Here is a 21,174-nt window from a genome sequence, read left to right as displayed (position 1 = left end):
GCTGGTAACTCCGGATAATTTTTGAGGAAGCACTGCACCACCAGGTTCAAGGTGTCAGCCACGCAAGGTATGTGTTTAAGTTCTGAAAGGGCTATGGCAGCCATAAAATTCCTTCTGTTATCACTGACTACCTTGCCTGCCTCAAGATGTACACTGCCCAGCCATAACTGAGTTTGTTGCTGCAAGTACTCGGCCAGTACTTCCGCGGTGTGTCTGTTGTTGCCCAAACACTTCATTTCTAACACAGCCTGCTGACACTTACCAATAGCTGTTCCATAATGGGACACCTCGTGTACAACACTGGCAGCTGCGGATGGAGTGGTTGTGTGACTGCGCTCTGTGGATGAGCTTTTACTTCTGGAGGAGGAGGGGTGGCGAACGCCTACAGCCAACTGTTTCCTAGACCGTGGGCTAGGGAAAACAGTCCCACTATGGCTGTCCCCTGTGGACCCTGCATCCACCACATTAACCCAGTGTGCCGTGATGGACACGTAACGTCCCTGGCCATGCCTACTGGTCCATGCATCTGTTGTGAGGTGCACCTTTCTACTGACTGATTGCCTCAGTGCATGGACAATGCGTTCTTTGACATGCTGGTGGAGGGCTGGGATGGCTTTTCTCGCAAAGAAGTGTCGACTGGGTAGGTCATAGCGGGGTACTGCGTAGACCATCAGGGCTTTGAAAGCTTTGCTTTCAACCAACCGGTAGGGCATCATCTCTAACGAGATTAGTCTAACAATGTGGGCGTTCAAACTCTGTGTACGTGAATGAGAGGATGAGTACTTTCTTTTCCTAATGAGAGTCTCTTGTAGGGTGAGCTGGACTGGAGAGGTGCATATGGTGGAACTAGCGGTGGTGGTGGTGGACATGGCAGATTGAGAGAGGGTTGGTGATGGAATTCTCGATGTTGGCCTACATACAGTGTTTCCTACCAATAACCTTGTGATTCCCGGACTGCTTTGGCCTGGCGGTGATACCTCCACATTTGCTGAGGGTGGTGTCCTAATCGGTGGGCTTACAGTGAGGGAAGCAATGTAGCGTTGCTGACTACCTTCATTCTGAGCAGGTGCACCAATGGTACGGGATGTTTGGTAGTTAGTCCAGGCTTGCAAGTGCATGCTGGTTACATGTCTAAGCATGCACGTTGTATTTAAATTTTGAAGATTCTTCCCTCTGCTAAAGGTCTTTGAGCATTTCTTAAAGATAAGTTTTGACTGATCATTCGGATCTTGGTTAAAAAATTGCCACACTGTACTCTTCCTACTATGGAATACCTTTTCAGGCATTGCACGCTGTGCTACTTTCACCGGATGGCCACGCTGTCCTAAAACTGTTTTTGTTTTTGACAAACGTTTTTAGCCTGATTCGGGCCTGCCAGATGACAGCTGTTGCGATGTAGATGGCTGCTGCAGATCATCCTCCTCTGCTTCTGAGCTACTGGCAGTGGCACCCTCTTCCCCCAATGGCTGCCAATCTGGGTCAACAACTGGGTCATCTATCACCCCCTCTTCAATGTCATGTGCACCTTCCTCTGTGTCACCGTGTAAGGTGCTATAGCGTTCAGGATGGGGCACCATAGTCTCATCAGGGTCAGATTCTGGCTCAGTACAATGCGAGGGCACTGTAGTGATCTGAGTCAATGGAACAGCATTATAATCATTATAAACCAAAAGTGAAGGACACAAGGAAACGTCTTGTTCCTGACCAGGAGCATCCACTGAAGACTCGCTGCTTTTATATTTGGAACTTTCTGAAGGGGAGGCAAAAGAGCCAGAGGCTGAGTCAGCAAGGAAAGCAAAAACTTTTTCCTGCTGCCCCGGCTTTAAAAGCTGTTTTCCTACTCCCAGATAAGGGAGCCTTCGAGGCCTTGTGTAGCCAGACGATGATGCTGGCTCAACACATCCAGCCTTAGGTGCTATTGAGCTTTTGCCACTATCACCAGATGCACCACCACCACCATCAGTACCAGCTCGCAACCACCGCCCACGGCCTCTTCCACCTGACTTCCTCATTTTTTGGAAAATCTAACCAAAATAACTACTGTTATATGGTACTGTAAAACAAGGTAGAAGGTGTATATCAACGTGTTGATATGTTAAATCTCCCTTTTTTGGGGGGAGACTGAACAAAAAATCAGGCCCTGTGCAAAAAACAACACAACTTAAGTGGCTGAAAGTGGCTGGCTGATATACGACAATCTAACAGGACAGAAGTATATCCACTTTGTGAGAATTTGAATCTCACTTTTTTGGGGGGAGATTGAACCAAAACTCAGGTCCAGTGTATAAAGCAACACAATGTAAGTGGCAGAAAGTGGCTGGAAGATATATGAAAAAATACAAGGACTGTAGTACAATTTCAATCTCAGGAAAAGTATGGCAGCAATAAAAAGGACTGCTGCACACAAAAGTGTGGACAAATAAACAAGATAACTGTGCAGAATGGAGCAACAGGATTTTTGCTTTTAAAAAAGCAGTTGGTTTGCACAGGGGCGTGCAAACAGCAATGCAGCTATAAGGGAGCCTTATAAGGCAGCCTAATAAGCTACAGTGCTGATGCACAAAAATATAGCCTCCACTGTCCCTGCAAACAAATGGTGGTGTTGGACAGTGGAAATTGCTACAGCACAAGCAGTTTCAGGGCTTAATCTTCCCTCCCTAACTATATCCCTTCTTCTGATGAAGCTGCGGCAACCTCTCCCTATGCTACGATCGGCAGAAGTAAGATGGCGGTCGGCGTGCACTCCCCTTTATAGCCCCTGTGACGCCGCAGAAAGCAAGCCAATCACTGTCCAGCCCTTCTCTAAGATGGTGGGGAACTAGACCTATGTCATCACGCTGCCCACACTCTGCGTCTTCCTTCATTGGCTGAAAAATGGCACTGAAAGCATCATACGAAACGCGACTTTGGCGCAAAGATCGCCAACCTCATGGCCGATTCCACACTAGGGTCGGGTTTTATGAAACCCAACTTTGCCGAAAGTCGGCGATTTTTTTAATTTGTCCGATCCGTTTCGCTCAAACCTAGTCACCACTTCTGGATTTATCACCCACTCCTGGTTTTGGCTTACAAATACTGATGAGAAATACTAACCAAATACTGATAGTGTGACTGCAGCCTCAATGCCACAGACCATAAGATCAGTCACATCCCAATTATGTCTTTCAAAAAAATTATGTGATATACCAGAAAGGGATTGTTTAATTGTGTTAGGATTCACCTTGGTCCCATTTTTATGTTCAGAAATACATTTTTTCAGTTTTCTCATTGTACAACCAATATATTAGAGGTTGCAAGTTTTACATGTAGCCAAGTATACCAAATGTGTTGAATTGCAATTAATAAATGTCTTTATCATGAAAAGTGGGCACAGTAACACTAAATGTATAAATAGTAATTTTTTTATATGTCTGCATAACCCAAAACTTGATGTAATACATTTATAGCACAGATTAAGAGATAGCCATGTTTTGCTTGGTGCGTAGGGACTAGGATACAAACTCAATGACATTACGCTGGATAAAGACCTAGATTTTATAGAAACATATCTCACCCCTTTATCCAGAATTTTTGTACATTTTTGACCTTGGTATAATAATGACAAATTATTTTTTATTATCGGAAATATTTTAGAATAATTTTTAGAAAAATGGGTGGAGAAGGTAACAGATTCCGAATTTATAGTGTGTTCCTGTGATTTTTTTGGAATAAAGGTAATCCTGTCTAATAACATTTGAAGCAATAAATATCCCTCTATGCAAACATGCATGTGAATTTTACCTTGATCTGAACTTAGATCTGATGTTGTCACATTATGTTCTAAAATCGATATCATTTGAACACTCTTGTTTAGCATGAATAAATTCTCCATCTGAGATATTTTTAATAACATGCTGCGGATGACATCTGGTGGCATGCAAACAAGTGTTACCAAAAATAGGTTTTCTAAATAATTGTGTGATGATTTTCTCAGAAGAGATATCACCTATCAAGATTATATCCAAAAAGGGAGTCATTTTTTTCTTTGTTCTCAGATATGAATTGTAGATTCATATTTTTAGCATTCAGAAATTGAAAGAATTTATCCATTGAATATCATTATGAAAAATAAAAATAAAATTGTCTGTATATCTGCCAAACCATTTTATACAGCTATTAAATGGATTCCAATTAGAATAATGATAATGTTCTTTTCACCATGACATGTAATATGTTTGCTAATGTAAGGGAGCAGCTTCTTATGACACACAATTCTTTTTCATTCGATAATGAATTTTTTTTGCAATGCAGAGGAGTCCCTATGAGTGTGAAGAACTCACCTTCTTTGACAAACTTGGTGATCCCATTTTGGGAGAAGAGTTATTTGTAGTGTGGGCAGCACGGTGGCGCAGTGGTTAGCACTGCAGCCTTGCAGCGCTGGGGTCCTGGGTTCTAATCCTACCCAGGACAACATCTGCAAAGAGATTGTATGTTCTCCCCGTGTTTGTGTGGGTTTCCTCTGGGTACTCTGGTTTCCGCCCACATTCCAAAGACATACTAATAGGGAATTTAGATTGTGAGCCCCATCGGGGACAGCGATGATAATGTGTGCAAAACTGTAAATCACTGCGGAATATGTTAGCGCTATATAAAGATTATTATTATTATAGTGTGATGACAATCCATTTGTTTCTCACTTGTACTGGTATGGAAGACACATCAACGATATGCTCTTTATATGGAGGGGGATGTATCTGCCATACCAGAATTTGTTCAATAGCTCAATAATAACACTGGTCAACGCAATTTTTCTGGAAAAAGGTTTTAAAACATATTTTAAGTCAATTTTGGCTGCATATTACGAATATGAACTCCGTTTTTGGCTATCACATCAGGATTTCGAGATATTTTCAATTTTTGATAAATTATTCCTAATGTTTAATGATAATAAAAACACATGATTTTCGGTACTACATTTTGTATATTTTTAATCAAGGAATAACAAAGATTACAAAGTCTATGTACAGCAAATCAAATATACTTACAGAATTAAACTACAAAATATAAAAACACATATATATGGCACACAGATGAATGACGAATGGCAGTTATTTGAACTTTCTTTTCTTGGCTGATCTGTGCTTCTGGGTTGTCTCTCATCAAGCTCCAGCAATAATTAGCCATCATATGTGAGTCCCACCGGCCTTGATACCGTTCTTCCATTGTTTTAATGTCCTGATGAAAACGCTCCCCTTGTTCCTCGCTCACATCCCCGAGGTTCTCTGGAAAAAAGTCCAAATGGCTGTGTAAATAGTGAATCTTGATACTCATTCTACATCCAAGATTTCGCAGACTCATTAGTAGCTCTTCCACAATCTCTTCATAGTTGCCTGCTTTCTTATTCCCTAGAAAATTCTGCACCACATTACAAAATGCAGTCCAAGCTCTTTCTTCTGTCTCAATCATTGATGTGATAAAATTTGGGCCTCTCATGTTCTTATTTGAGGTCCATCAAATATTCCAGCCTTTTTCTTCTCTTCACTAAGACCAGGAAAAGTTGAACATATATAGTTAAATCTCCACTGTGATTGAGAGCTTTGACGAACTGCTTCATCAATCCAAATTTTATGTGTAAGGGAGGAAAGACAATGACCTTCCTATCCACTAGTGGATCATGGATGACATTCTTATCGCCAGATGCCAAACTCTGTTGCTGAGGCGATTCAGTTTTCACCCAATGCTCTGCTGTAGCTCTACTGTCCCAGTAGCACAGAAAGCAAGGGTGTTATCATAACAAATGGGAATTATGCATGTTCAAAGAAAACAAAGATATTCTCTCATTTATTGGGAGACTAAATGAAAACTAAATTTACCTTAGTGAACCGTATAAATCGGCACTTTTCATAAACTACTTATATTTATCATGGAATTCATTAAAATGGGCGATATACCTATAGCGCAAAAACGTGTTGTGATAGAGAAATTATAAGATCAGATTTGAATTCAGCACCGTCAAATTAGTATAAAACTGTTCTTAAAGTCCATGCCAGAATTTTTTTTTTTGTTGACCAGTATAATAGTTGTAATTTGTCATTCACGCATGTTGCTAATTCGTCATCTATTTCATTCCTTGACTTACAGCTTGAAGGTATTTGTGACAAAACAATCTCCACTTCAACTTTTTGTAAACTATAATCAGGTAAAACAAATCTGCATGCAGATAGCAGCCATCCTAGGCATACTATTAAAGGGAACCTGTCAGCAGGATTGTGCACAGTAACCTACAGACAGGGTCAGGTCGGCGCCGTTATACTGATTAAAACGATACCTTGGTTGATGAAATCCACCTTGTGGCTGTTGTTTAATCTTTATTTTCAGTTTTGAGTTAATGATATTCTCGTGCCCTAGGGCGGCCTGTGGGGGGGTCTTTATGTGGTGCTCTGATTAGCTGCTCATACTGAAGACTGCTGACAGGTCACTGATCCCTCAGCGACCCACCTCCTAGATTACATAATAAATATTATATGTAGTACACAAGCTAAAAAATTTTTAAAAACTTCGGCGCTGCAGCATAATCACATTCGTAATGTGCATATAATTATTATGGTTGAGGTTATCCTGATATAAAAGAAAAAAAAAATTCAATTTGAAAACTGCACATGCGCCATCGGTGCCATCTAGCTAGAGAAAAGAAATGTCCTCCTCCAAGACGGCATCACCGGCGCATGCACAGTAGCAGCTATAGGCTATCGTCCATAGCTTCTAGTGCTCAGGCTCGGAAGCGCCATCTTGCAGGAGGACTTTTTTTCTTCTCTTTCAAGATGGCACCACTGGCGCATGCGCAATAGTAGCTATTGGATCACCTCTATGTATAGCAATAGCTGCTACTGCTACTGTTTTTTTTTTTTAAATGTCAGGATAACCTCAACCATAATAATTATATGCACATTACAAAGGTGATTATGCTGCAGCCTAGGTGCCACAGCTGGCGCCTGCCTGCAGAAGGTTTTATTTTTTATTATGTATATGTAATATTATTTTTTTGGTATGTATATATAATATTCATTATGTTAATAGTTCACTTGGGGATCAGTGACCTGTCAAAAGCCATACTGATGAATACCTAAGCAGCGCACCACATGAAGACCCCCACAGGCTGCCCCAGAACACGAGCATATCATTAACTCAATGCTGAAAATGAGGATTAAACAACAACCGCAAGATGGATTTCATCACCAGGTATCATTTTAATCAGCATAACGGCACCGACCTGACACTGTCTGTATGTTACTGTGCACAATCCTGCTGACAGGTTCCATTTAAGCCTCTTCTAGTTCCAGTAGATGAATTCACAAGCATTAGAAGAAATTATATTTGCAGTACCGAATTTGAGCATTATCGTAAGAAATTGAGGAAAGGGGTTATCCTCACTGGATTTTACATAGAGCCAACAATATTGTATAGAAAAAAATTTGCCAAGATTTAATTACCGACAAACATAATATCAGGTTTAATAGCAATAGCAAACCAGTTTTGTCTCTTTAATTTAGTCCTCAATTCAACTAAATAAAGTCTATTATTCTATCACTATTTTGTATGAGGATGCTATTTTTTCCAGCATACTAAAATCAGGCCCAGTACTTAGAACCTGCACTGTCTCTTTTTCGTGAATTCCGAACAACGTCTTTTAGAGTATAGGGTATTGAAAGTGTGTGGAAATCCTGCAGAGAAGGATACATCAAGAGATGCCTTCTGACAAGGGAGGCGTTTTGGAAATACACCTTTGACACCTGCTATCCTGGAGGCTTGAAAGATTACGGTATTGTTGTTGTTTTTTTCTGGACTCCATATTTGGTTCTTTGATTTGTATATTTTTATTTTATAACTTGTAAAATTTGTTCTTGCTTTTATTCTATATTTCTATGTCTTTTGATATACAGTCATGGTCAAAAGTATTGACACCCCTGCAATTCAGTCAGATAATACTCAGTTTCTTCCTGAAAATGATTGCAAACACAAATTCTTTGGTATGATTATCTTCATTTAATTTGTCTTAAATGAAAAAACACAAAAGAGAATGAAGCAAAAAGCGAAACATTGATCATTTCACACAAAACTCCAAAAATGGGCCAGACAAAAGTATTGGCACCCTCAGCCTAATACTTGGTTGCACAACCTTTAGCCAAAATAACTGCGACCAACCGCTTCCGGTAACCATCAATGAGTTTCTTACAATGCTCTGCTGGAATTTTAGACCATTCTTCTTTGGCAAACTGCTCCAGGTCCCTGATATTTGAAGGGTGCCTTCTCCAAACTGCCATTTTTAGATCTCTCCACAGGTGTTCTATGGGATTCAGGTCTGGACTCATTGCTGGCCACCTTAGAAGTCTCCAGTGCTTTCTCTCAAACCATTTTCTAGTGCTTTTTGAAGTGTGTTTTGGGTCATTGTCCTCCTGGAAGACCCATGACCTCTGAGGGAGACCCAGCTTTCTCACACTGGGCCCTACATTATGCTGCAAAATTTGTTGGTAGTCTTCAGACTTCATAAAGCCATGCCTACGGTCAAGCAGTCCAGTGCCAGAGGCAGCAAAGCAACCCGAAAACATCAGGGAACCTCCGCCATGTTTGACTGTAGGGACCGTGTTCTTTTCTTTGAATGCCTTTTTTTCTCCTGTAAACTCTATGTTGATGCCTTTGCCCAAAAAGCTCTACTTTTGTCTCATCTGACCAGAGAACATTCTTCCAAAACGTTTTAGGCTTTTTAGGTAAGTTTTGGCAAACTCCAGCCTGGCTTTTTTATGTCTCGGGGTAAGAAGTGGGGTCTTCCTGGGTCTCCAACCATACAGTCCCTTTTCATTCAGACGCCGATGGAAAGTACGGGTTGACACTGTTGTACCCTCGGACTGCAGGGCAGCTTGAACTTGTTTGGATGTTAGTCAAGGTTCTTTATCCAACATCCGCACAATCTTGCGTTGAAATCTCTTGTCAATTTTTCTTTTCCATCCACATCTAGGGAGGCTAGCCACAGTGCCATGGACTTTAACCCCTTAAGCCCCGAGGGTGGTTTGCACGTTAATGACCGGGCCAATTTTTACAATTCTGACCACTGTCCCTTTATGAGGTTATAACTCTGGAACGCTTCAACGGATCTTGGCGATTCTGACAATGTTTTCTCGTGACGTATTGTACTTCATGATAGTGGTAAAATTTATTCGATATAACTTGCGTTTATTTGTGAAAAAAACGGAAATTTGGCGAAAATTTTGAAAATTTCGCAATTTTCCAACTTTGAATTTGTATACCCTTAAATCACAGAGATATGTCATGCAAAATACTTAATAAGTAACATTTCCCACATGTCTACTTTACATCAGCACAATTTTGGAACCAACATTTTTTTTTGTTAGGGAGTTCTAAGGGTTAAAAGTTGACCAGCAATTTCTCATTTTTGCAACACCATTTTTTTTTTTTTAGGGACCACATCTCATTTGAAGTCATTTTGAGGGGTCTATATGATAGAAAATACCCAAGTGTGACACCATTCTAAAAACTGCACCACTCAAGGTGCTCAAAACCACATTCAAGAAGTTTATTAACCCTTCAGGTGTTTTACAGGAATTTTTGGAATGTTTAAATAAAAATGAACATTTAACTTTTTTTCACACAAAATTTATTTCAGCTCCAATTTGTTTTATTTTACCAAGGGTAACAGAAGAAAATGGACCCCAAAAGTTGTTGTACAATTTGTCCTGAGTACGTTGATACCCCATATGTGGGGATAAACCACTGTTTGGGCGCATGGCAGAGCTCGGAAGGAAAGGAGCGCCATTTGACTTTTCAATGCAAAATTGACTGGAATTGAGATGGGACACCATGTTGCGTTTGGAGAGCCCCTGATGTGCCTAAACATTGAAACCCCCCACAAGTGACACCATTTTGGAAAGTAGACCCCTTAAGGAACTTATCTAGATGTGTGGTGAGCACTTTGAATGCCCAAGTGCTTCACAGAAGTTTATAATGCAGAGTCGTGAAAATAAAAAATATTTTTTTTTCCACAAAAAAGATTTTTTAGCCCCCAAGTTTTTATTTTCACAAGGGTAACAAGAGAAATTGGACCGCAAAAGTTGTTGTGCAATTTGTCCTGGGTACGCTGATACCCCATATGTGGGTGTAAACCATTGTTTGGGCGCATGGCAGAGCTCGGAAGGGAAGGAGCGCCATTTGACTTTTCAATGCAAAATTGACTGGAATTGAGATGGGACGCCATGTTGCGTTTGGAGAGCCCCTGATGTGCCTAAACATTGAAACCACCCACAAGTGACACCATTTTGGAAAGTAGACCCCCTAAGGAACTTATCTAGATGTGCTTTGAGCCCCCAAGTGTTTCACTACAGTTTATAACGCAGAGCCGTGAAAATAAAAATTATTTTTTTTTCACAAAAATGATTTTTTAGTCCCCAGTTTTGTATTTTCACAAGGGTAACAGGATAAATTGGACCCCAAAAGTTGTTGTACAATTTGTCCTGAGTATGCTGATACCCCATATGTGGGGGGAAGCACTGTTTGGGCGCATGGCAGAGCTCGGAAGGGAAGGAGCGCCATTTGGAATACAGACTTAGATGGATTGGTCTGTGTTATGACCTGGTGGTTAGGAGCACCCGAAATGACCTGATGGTTAAACCGATACAGGACAAGCTCTGGGAAGTGGGAACTCTGCTGACCGCAATCCCTAATCCTATCACACAAACTAGAAATAGCCGTGGAGCGTACCTGACATGGCCTAGACGCCTCGTCACAGCCTAAGAACTAGCTAGCCCTAGAGATAGAAAATAAAGCCTACCTTGCCTCAGAGAAATTTCCCCAAAGGAAAAGGCAGCCCCCCACAAATATTAACTGTGAGTAAAGATGAAAGTCACAAACACAGAAATGAAACAGGTTTTAGCAAAGGGAGGCCAGACTAACTAAATAGACAGAGGATAGGAAAGGTATCTTTGCGGTCAGCACAAAAAACTACAAAAGACCACGCAGAGTGTGCAAAAAGACCCCCGCACCGACTCACGGTGCGGAGGTGCCACTCTGCATCACAGAGCTTCCAGCTAGCAAGACAAAATCATGAAAGTAAGCTGGACAAGGAAACAATGAGCAGAAAATAACAATCGGGGACTTAGCTTCTTGCAGGAAGAGACAGGTCACCAGAAAGATCCAAGAGCGAACTGAACCAGTACAGGAACATTGACAGCTGGCATGGAGTAACGATCTGAGTGGAGTTAAATAGAGAAGCCAGCCTAAGAATAACCTAGGTCAACTGTGGAAGGAACCTCAGAACCAGCAACTCCACTCACAGCCACCAGAGGGAGTCCATGGACAGAACTCGCCGAAGTACCATTCATGACCACAGGAGGGAGTTCGATAACAGAATTCACAACAGTACTCCCCCCCCCCCCCCTTGAGGAGGGGTCACCGAACCCTCACCAGAACCCCCAGGCCGATCAGGACGAGCCAAATGAAAGGCACGAACCAGATTGGCAGCATGAACATCAGAGGCAACAACCCAGGAATTATCTTCCTGACCATAACCCTTCCACTTGACCAGGTACTGGAGTTTCCGTCTCAAAATACGAGAATCCAAAATCTTCTCCACCACATACTCCAACTCCCCGTTGACCAACACCGGGGCAGGAGGGTCAACGGAGGGAACCATAGGCGCCACATATCTCCGCAACAACGACCTATGGAACACATTATGGATGGCAAAAGAAGCTGGAAGGGCCAAACGAAATGACACAGGATTGAGAACTTCAGAAATCTTATAAGGGCCAATGAAACGAGGCTTCAATTTAGGAGAGGAAACCTTCATAGGAACATAACGAGACGACAACCAAATCCCCAGCACGAAGTCGGGGACCAACACAGCGATGGCGGTTAGCGAAACGCTGAGCCTTCTCCTGGGACAATGTCAAATTGTCCACTACGTGAGTCCAAATTTGCTGCAACCTGTCCACCACAGAATCTACACCAGGACAGTCCGAAGGCTCAACCTGCCCTGAAGAAAAACGAGGATGGAAACCAGAATTACAAAAAAAAGGCGAAACCAAAGTAGCCGAGCTGGCCCGATTATTAAGGGCGAACTCAGCCAAAGGCAAGAAGGACACCCAATCATCCTGATCAACAGAAACAAAACATCTCAGATATGTTTCCAAAGTCTGATTGGTTCGTTCAGTTTGGCCGTTTGTCTGAGGATGGAAGGCTGAAGAAAAAGACAAATCAATGCCCATCTTAGCACAAAAGGACCGCCAAAACCTTGAAACAAACTGGGAACCTCTGTCCGAGACGATGTTCTCCGGAATGCCATGCAAACAAACCACATGCTGGAAAAACAATGGCACCAAATCGAAGAGGAAGGCAACTTAGACAAGGGTACCAAATGGACCATCTTAGAGAAGCGATCACAAACCACCCAGATGACCGACATCCTTTGAGAGACAGGGAGATCTGAAATAAAATCCATGGAAATATGCGTCCAGGGCCTCTTCGGGATCGGCAAGGGCAAAAGCAACCCACTGGCACGAGAACAGCAGGGCTTAGCCCGAGCACAAATCCCACAGGACTGCACAAAAGAACGCACATCCCGTGACAAGGAAGGCCACCAAAAGGATCTAGCCACCAAATCTCTGGTACCAAAGATTCCAGGATGACCAGCTAACACCGAACAATGAACCTCAGAGATAACTCTACTAGTCCATCTATCAGGGACAAACAGTTTCTCCGCTGGACAACGGTCAGGTCTATCAACCTGAAACTTCTGCAGCACCCGCCGCAAATCAGGGGAGATGGCAGACAAAATTACCCCCTCTTTGAGAATACCAGCCGGCTCAGGAACATCCGGAGAGTCAGGCACAAAGCTCCTTGAAAGGGCATCAGCCTTCACATTCTTAGAGCCCGGAAGGTACGAAACCACAAAGTCAAAACGGGAGAAAAACAGCGACCATCGAGCCTGTCTAGTATTCAACCGTTTGGCAGACTCGAGATAAGTCAAATTCTTGTGATCCGTCAAGACCACCATGCGATGCTTGGCTCCTTCAAGCCAATATCGCCACTCCTCGAATGCCCACTTCATAGCCAACAACTCTCGATTGTCAACCTCATAATTGCGCTCAGCAGGCGAGAACTTTCTAGAAAAGAAAGCACATGGTTTCATCACCGAGCCATCCGAACTTCTTTGAGACAAAACAGCCCCTGCTCCAATCTCAGAAGCATCAACCTCGACCTGAAACGGGAGCGAAACATCTGGCTGACACAACACAGGGGCAGTAGAAAAACGACGCTTCAACTCCTGAAAGGCCTCAACGGCCGCAGATGACCAATTGACCACATCAGCACCTTTCTTGGTCAAATCAGTCAACGGTTTAACAACACTAGAAAAATTAGCGATGAAGCGACGGTAAAAATTAGCAAAGCCCAGGAACTTCTGCAGGCTGTTCACAGATGTAGGCTGAGTCCAATCATAAATGGCCTGAACTTTAACAAGGTCCATCTCGATTGTAGAAGGGGAAAAAATGAAACCCAAAAATGAAACCTTCTGAACCCCAAAGAGACATTCAGACCCCTTCACAAACAAGGAATTCGCACAAAGGACCTGGAACACCATTCTGACCTGCTTCACATGAGACTCCCAATCATCCGAAAAGACCAAAATATCATCCAAATATACAATCATGAATCTATCCAGGTACTTTCGGAAGATGTCATGCATAAAGGACTGAAACACAGATGGAGCATTAGAATGCCCGAATGGCATCACCAGGTACTCAAAATGGCCCTCGGGCCTATTAAATGCTGTTTTCCATTCATCACCCTGTTTAATACGCACAAGATTATACGCCCCCCGGAGATCTATCTTGGTGAACCAACTAGCCCCCTTAATCTGAGCAAACAAATCAGACAGTAGCGGCAAAGGGTACCGAAATTTGACCGTGATCTTATTAAGAAGGCGGTAATCAATACAAGGTCTCAAAGAACCATCCTTCTTGGCCACAAAAAAAAACCCTGCTCCCAACGGTGATGATGACGGGCGAATATGCCCTTTCTCCAAGGACTCCTTTATGTAATTCCGCATAGCGGCGTGTTCTGGCACAGATAAATTGAACAGTCAGCCTTTAGGAAACTTACTACCAGGAATCAAATCAATAGCACAATCACAATCCCTATGAGGAGGTAGGGCACCGGATTTGGGCTCATCAAATACATCGCGGTAATCCGACAAAAACTCTGGGACTTCAGAAAGAGTGGAAGACGAAATTGACAGCAATGGAACATCACCATGTACCCCTTGACAACCCCAGCTGGACACAGACATTGATTTCCAATCCAATACTGGGTTGTGGACCTGTAGCCATGGCAACCCCAAAACGACCACATCATGCAGATTATGCAACACCAAAAAGCGAATATCCTCCTGATGTGCAGGAGCCATGCACATGGTCAAATGAGTCCAGTACTGAGGCTTATTCTTGGCCAAAGGCGTAGCATCAATTCCTCTCAAAGGAATAGGATACTGCAAGGGCTCCAAGAAAAAACCACAGTGCCTGGCAAACTCTAAGTCAATCAAATTCAGGGCAGCGCCTGAATCCACAAATGCCATAACAGAATAGGACGACAAAGAGCAAATCAGAGTAACGGACAAAAGAAATTTAGACTGTACAGTACCAATGGTGGCAGACCTAGCGAACCACTTAGTGCGCTTAGGACAATTGGAAATAGCATGAGTGGAGTCACCACAGTAAAAACACAGCCCATTCTGACGTCTGTGTTCCTGCCGTTCAGCTCCGGTCAAAGTCCTATCGCATTGCATGGGCTCAGGCCTATGCTCACAGAGTACCGCCAAATGGTGCACAGCTTTGCGCTCACGCAAATGCAGATCGATCTGAATGGCCAAGGACATAGACTCAGTCAGACCAGCAGGTGTGGGAAATCCCACCATAGTATCCTTAAGGGTTTCCGAAAGACCCATTCTGAAAATTGCCGCCAGGGCACACTCATTCCACTGAGTAAGCACAGACCACTTTCTAAACTTCTGACAATATACCTCCGCTTCATCCTGACCCTGACACAAAGCCAGCAAGATTTTCTCTGCCTGATCCACTGAATTTGGTTCATCATAAAGCAATCCAAGCGCCAGAAAAAACGCATCAACATCACGCAATGCAGGATCTCCTGGCGCAAGGGAAAATGCCCAGTCTTGAGGGTCGCCACGCAAGAAAGAAATAATAATTTTCACTTGCTGAACGGGATCACCAGAGGAGCGGGGTTTCAAAGCAAGAAACAGTTTACAATTATTTTTGAAATTCAGAAACCTAGATCTATCCCCAGAAAACAAATCAGGAATAAGAATTCTAGGTTCTAACATCGGATTCCGAACTACAAAATCTTGAATGCTTTGTACCCTTGCAGTGAGATGATCCACACAAGAGGACAGACCTTGAATGTCCATATCTACACCTGTATCCTGAACCAGCCAGAGATTAAGGGGAAAAGAAAGGCAAAACACACTGCAGAGAAAAAAAAATTGTCTCAGAACTTCTCTTATCCCTCTATTGAAATGCATTAATACTTTGGGCCAGCTGTACTGTTATGACCTGGTGGTTAGGAGCACCCGAAATGACCTGATGGTTAAACCGATACAGGACAAGCTCTGGGAAGTGGGAACTCTGCTGACCGCAATCCCTAATCCTATCACACACACTAGAAATAGCCGTGGAGCGTACCTGACATGGCCTAGGCGCCTCGTCACAGCCTAAGAACTAGCTAGCCCTAGAGATAGAAAATAAAGCCTACCTTGCCTCAGAGAAATTTCCCCAAAGGAAAAGGCAGCCCCCCACAAATATTAACTGTGAGTAAAGATGAAAGTCACAAACACAGAAATGAAACAGGTTTTAGCAAAGGGAGGCCAGACTAACTAAATAGACAGAGGATAGGAAAGGTATCTTTGCGGTCAGCACAAAAAACTACAAAAGATCACGCAGAGTGTGCAAAAAGACCCCCGCACCGACTCACGGTGCGGAGGTGCCACTCTGCATCCCAGAGCTTCCAGCTAGCAAGACAAAATCATGAAAGCAAGCTGGACAAGGAAACAATGAGCAGAAAATAACAATCGGGGACTTAGCTTCTTGCAGGAAGAGACAGGTCACCAGAAAGATCCAAGAGCGAACTGAACCAGTACAGGAACATGGACAGCTGGCATGGAGTAATGATCTGAGTGGAGTTAAATAGAGAAGTCAGCCTAAGAATAACCTAGGTCACCTGTGGAAGGAACCTCAGAACCAGCAACTCCACTCACAGCCACCAGAGGGAGTCCATGGACAGAACTCGCCGAAGTACCATTCATGACCACAGAATTCACAACAGGTTTGCAGGCGTCACGTTGCATTTGCAGAGCCCCTGATGTACCCAAACAGTACAAACCCCCCACAAGTGACCCCATATTGGAAACTAGACCTCCCAAGGAACCTATCTAGATGTGTTGTGAGAACTTTGAGCCCCCAAGTGTTTCACTGCTGTTTACAACGCAGAGCCGCGAAAATAAAAAAAAATCTTATTTTTCCCACAAAAATGATTTTTAGCCCCCCATATTTTTATTTTCCCAAGAATAACAAGAGAACTTGGACCCCAAAAGTTGTTGTCCAATTTGTCCTGAGTACGCTGAAACCCAATATATTGTGGGAAAACCCCTGTTTGGGCACACCGGAGAGCTCAGAAGGGAAGGAGCACTGTTTTACTTTTTCAACGCAGAATTGGCTGGAATTGAGATCGGACGCCATGTCGCGTTTGGAGAGCCCCTGATGTGCCTGAACAGTGGAAACTCCCCAATTCTACCTGAAACCCTAACCATAACACACCCCTAACCCTAATCCCAACGGTAACCCTAACCACACCCCTAACCCTGACCCACCCCTAATTCTAATCCCAACCCTAATCCCAACCGTAAATATAATCCAAACCCTAACCCTAACTTTAGCCCCAACCCTAACCCTAACTTTAGCCCTAACCCTAACTCTAGCTCCAACCCTAACCCCAACCCTAACCCTAGCCCCAACCCTAACCTTAGCCCTAACCCTAGCCCCAACCCTAACCCCAACCCTAGCCCCAACCCTAGCCCCAACCCTAGCCCTAACCCTAGCCCCAACCCTAACCCTAGCCCTAACCCTAACCCTAACCCTAGCCCTGATGGGAAAATGGAAATAAATACATTTTTTTAATTTTATTATTTTTCCCTTACTAAGGGGGTGATGAAGGGGGGTTTGATTTACTTTTATAGCGTTTTTTATATCGGATTTTTATGATTGGCAGCCGTCACACACTAAAATACGCTTTTGGGGGAGGCGTTTATACCGTTCCGCGTTTGGTAAAATGGATGAAGCAGTTTTATTCGTCGGGTCAGTACGATTACAGCGATACCTCATTTATACCATTTTTTAATGTTTTGGCGCTTTTGTACGATAAAAGCTATTTTATAGAAAAAATTATTATTTTGGCATCGCTTTATTCTCAGGACTATAACTTTTTTATTTTTTTGCTTATTATGCTTTGTGGTGGCTCGTTTTTTGCGGGACAAGATGACGTTTTCAGCGGTATCATGGTTATTTATATCCGTCTTTTGATCGCGTGTTATTCCACTTTTTGTTCGGCGGTATGATAATAAAGCGTTGTTTTTTGGCTCGTTTATTTTTTTTCTTACGGTGTTCACTGAAGGGGTTAACTAGTGGGACAGTTTTATAGGACGGGTCGTTATGGACACGGCGATACTAAATATGTGTACATTTATTGTTTTTTTTTTTTTTTTTTTTTTTTAGATAAAGAAATGTATTTATGGGAATAATATTTTTTTTTTTTTTATTTATTTAGTAATTTTGCACAGCACTCTGTAAGATCGGCGATCTCACTGACATCGCTGCAGGCTTACCAGCACCTGCAGGCGACCCGGAAGTACTCCCTGCAGGACCCGGATGCAGCCCCGCGGCCATTTTGGATCCGGGGCCTGCAGGGAGAAGACGTTCGGTACAAGGTGAGCACATCACCTTGTACCGATCGTCTCAGGGAAGCACGCAGGGAGCCCCCTCCCTGCGCGATGCTTCCCTGTACCGCCGGCACACCGTGATCATGTTTGATCGCGGTGTGCTGGAGGTTATTGTGCCGGGAGCGGTCCGTGACCGCTCCTGGCACATAGTGCCGGATGTCAGCTGCGATAGTCAGCTGACACCCGGCCGCGATCGGCCGCGCTCCCCCCGTGAGCGCCGCCGATCACGCTGGACGTACTATCCCGTCGGTGGTCATAGGGGCCCACCCCACCTCAACGGGATAGTACATCCGATGTCAGAAAGGGGTTAAAGAAGCTGCAGCAGCAGATTGCATATGACGTACTATCCCGTCACTGGGAATTAAGTCCCAGGTCACCTGGACGGGATAGTACGTCATATGGGATTAAGGGGTTAAACTTCTTGATGACACAGCGCACGGTAGACACAGGAACATTCAGGTCTGTGGATATGGACTTGTAGCCTTGAGATTGCTCATGCTTCCTCACAATTTGGTTTCTCAAGTCCTCAGACAGTTCTTTGGTCTTCTTTCCTTTCGCCATGCTCAATGTGGTACACACAAGGACAGAGGACAGAGGTTGAGTCAACTTTATTCCATGTCAACTGGCTGCAAGTGTGATTTAGTTATTGCCAACACCTGTTAGGTGCCACAGGTAAGTTACAGGTGCTGTTAATTACACAAATTAGAGAAGCATCACATGATTTTTCGAACAGTGCCAATACTTTTGTCCACCCCCTTTTTTATGTTTGGTGTGGAATTATATCCAATTTTGCTTTAGGACAGTTCTTTCTGTATTTTTTTTCATTTAAGACAAATTAAATGAAGATAATAATACCAAATAATTTGTGTTTGCAATCATTTTCAGGAATAAACTGAGTATTATCTGACAGAATTGCAAGGGTGTCAATACTTTTGGCCATGACTGTATATATTAGTTCATATTAGGGTATACCAGCATTTATAGTTTCACTGTGATTCACCTTCATTAGCTCTAGGAAAGAATCCCGTAGAAACGTGTTGCTCCTGATCACACCATGGATTCATGCAATTAATTTTTAAACTTCTATAAATACATTTTGGAATTGTAATATGCTGGAATTTCAAATTCTTTGTATTATCCTCATGAGGTTGCACATTTTCCCTGCTTCTGCACACCTTGAAGGTTCAGGTAAGCTGGTTACACCTTTTTACCATTTTTTTGCCAAAAACAGGCTTACCATATAATTGTGTGACAATTTTCTCAGAAGAGATATCACTAGTAATGAGCGAGCACTAGTCTTGAGCATTCCGATACTGCAAGTATCGGGTATCGGCCGATATTTGCGGTATCGGAATTCCGATACCGAATTCCAATACTTCCCGCGTATCGGATACCGGAATCGAAAGTTCCCAGAATTCAAACTGAACGCAGCAGCCAATGAGGAATGATTGGATGTGTGGGCACATCCTGTTTAGCATGGTGGGCATGTAAGTACTGGCAAGGCTGTGATTGGCTGCTGAAATGATGTCACTCTGCACTATAAAAAACGCTGCCACCATTTTGCGCTCACTCTGCTGTGATTTCAGTTAGGGACAGGACGCTGTGTTCTAACTGAGGGCCAGTTGAGATAGCTAATTGCTTTATTTTCCTTTCCAAAGGCTAATTTAGCAAAACGCTGGGTGTTCTTCACTGTTCACCTTGCTCTTGCCTTGCAGCGCTGTTTTAACAGCGTTCTGCAAGGTCTCTGTGTGTGTGTGTGTGTGTGTGTGTGTGTGCAGCTCACTCTGTAGTCTGTGTGCAGCCATATACCCGGTTGTATTCAGCTCAGGGGGGGTTCACACTGCCTCACACAGTTGTCCTTTTTTGCTCATAGTGCAGCCTGCTGCACATTTTTTCTCAAATTTCCTATTAGTGTTTTTCCACCTGTCTCCAGCTAAATTGTGGAAAAACACTACATAGGATAACCTAGAGGGGGGTTTTTGGGCCTTGCAGCGCCGTTTACGGCTGTCTGCACGGTCTCCGTGTGAGCGCAGCTCGCCCTGTAGTCTGTGTGCAGCCATAGCCGGTTGGATTCAGCTCAGGGTGCGTTACTGCCTCATACCTTGAAAAAAAATTTCCTTTTTTACAAATAGTGCAGCCTGTTTAAAATTAAAAAAAAAAATTCCCTATTAGTGTCTTTCCACCCGTCTCCAGCTAAATAGTGGAAAAACACTAAATAGGATAACCTAGAGGAGGTTTTTTGGGCCTTGCAGCGCCGTTTACGGCTGTCTGCACGGTCTCCGTGTGATTTAAACTAGCTCTGTAGCCCAATCTGCAAAAAAAAAAAAAAAGTAAAGTTCACCAAACACAACTTAACACTTGTGTAGGCCACATTTGAAAAATAATAAAGTTTAGTCCACACTTTACAACATTAGTGTTTCTTACACCTGTTAGGAGGAGCATTTCAGGAATAAGCACACTAAGGCCTTAGTACTTTTCTGCTTATCTTTATCTGTCAACCAAGATGAAGAGGGCAGGGAGTAAGGCACGTGGGCGTGGGCGCGGAGCAGGGAGAGGAGCAGGGAGAGGACGTGGTGATTCTGTGCCTGCTGCGGGCGCCGGTGACTCGTCGTCACTCAGTTTCAGCAGGGAACAGTCCTTCATGCGCAGCTTTGTCGGAGAGCGCCGTGCACCGCTGCTGCGTGAAGACCAAATTGAAGCCGTTGTCGGGTGGATGGCAGCTAACGCCTCGGCATCGACTTCAGTTAGTGCCACATCCTCTCAGGCACAGACCAAAGGAGAGCAGCCATCTGTCTCTTCACCACCTGCCAAATTGGCCAGGCAGTCAGAGAGCCCAGGACAGGAGCCGTCTCTACTTCTGTTCTCTGAATCTCTTGGCTTGGAAACAGGGGGCCAGCCAAGCAGCATTGGAGAAAAGGAAGAAGAGGCAGTGTGCAGTGATGCCCAACAGCTTTGTCTCTCTGACTCTGAAGAGGCGGGTGGGCCAGTGCCTCCGGTGACCACAGCGCAGTACGCATCTGATGATGAAACTCAGGTGACGCTTTCTGGTGCGTACTGTGCTGCCGAGACTACCCAGGAGGAGCAGTTGGTGGCAGAGGGTAGTGGAGATGATGAGGTTGTTG

This window comes from Ranitomeya imitator, chromosome 5 (assembly GCF_032444005.1).
Source record: "Ranitomeya imitator isolate aRanImi1 chromosome 5, aRanImi1.pri, whole genome shotgun sequence".
NCBI lineage: Eukaryota > Metazoa > Chordata > Amphibia > Anura > Dendrobatidae > Ranitomeya > Ranitomeya imitator.
The sequence above is the reverse complement of the archived record's forward strand: the minus strand, read 5'-3'. Positions refer to the sequence as shown.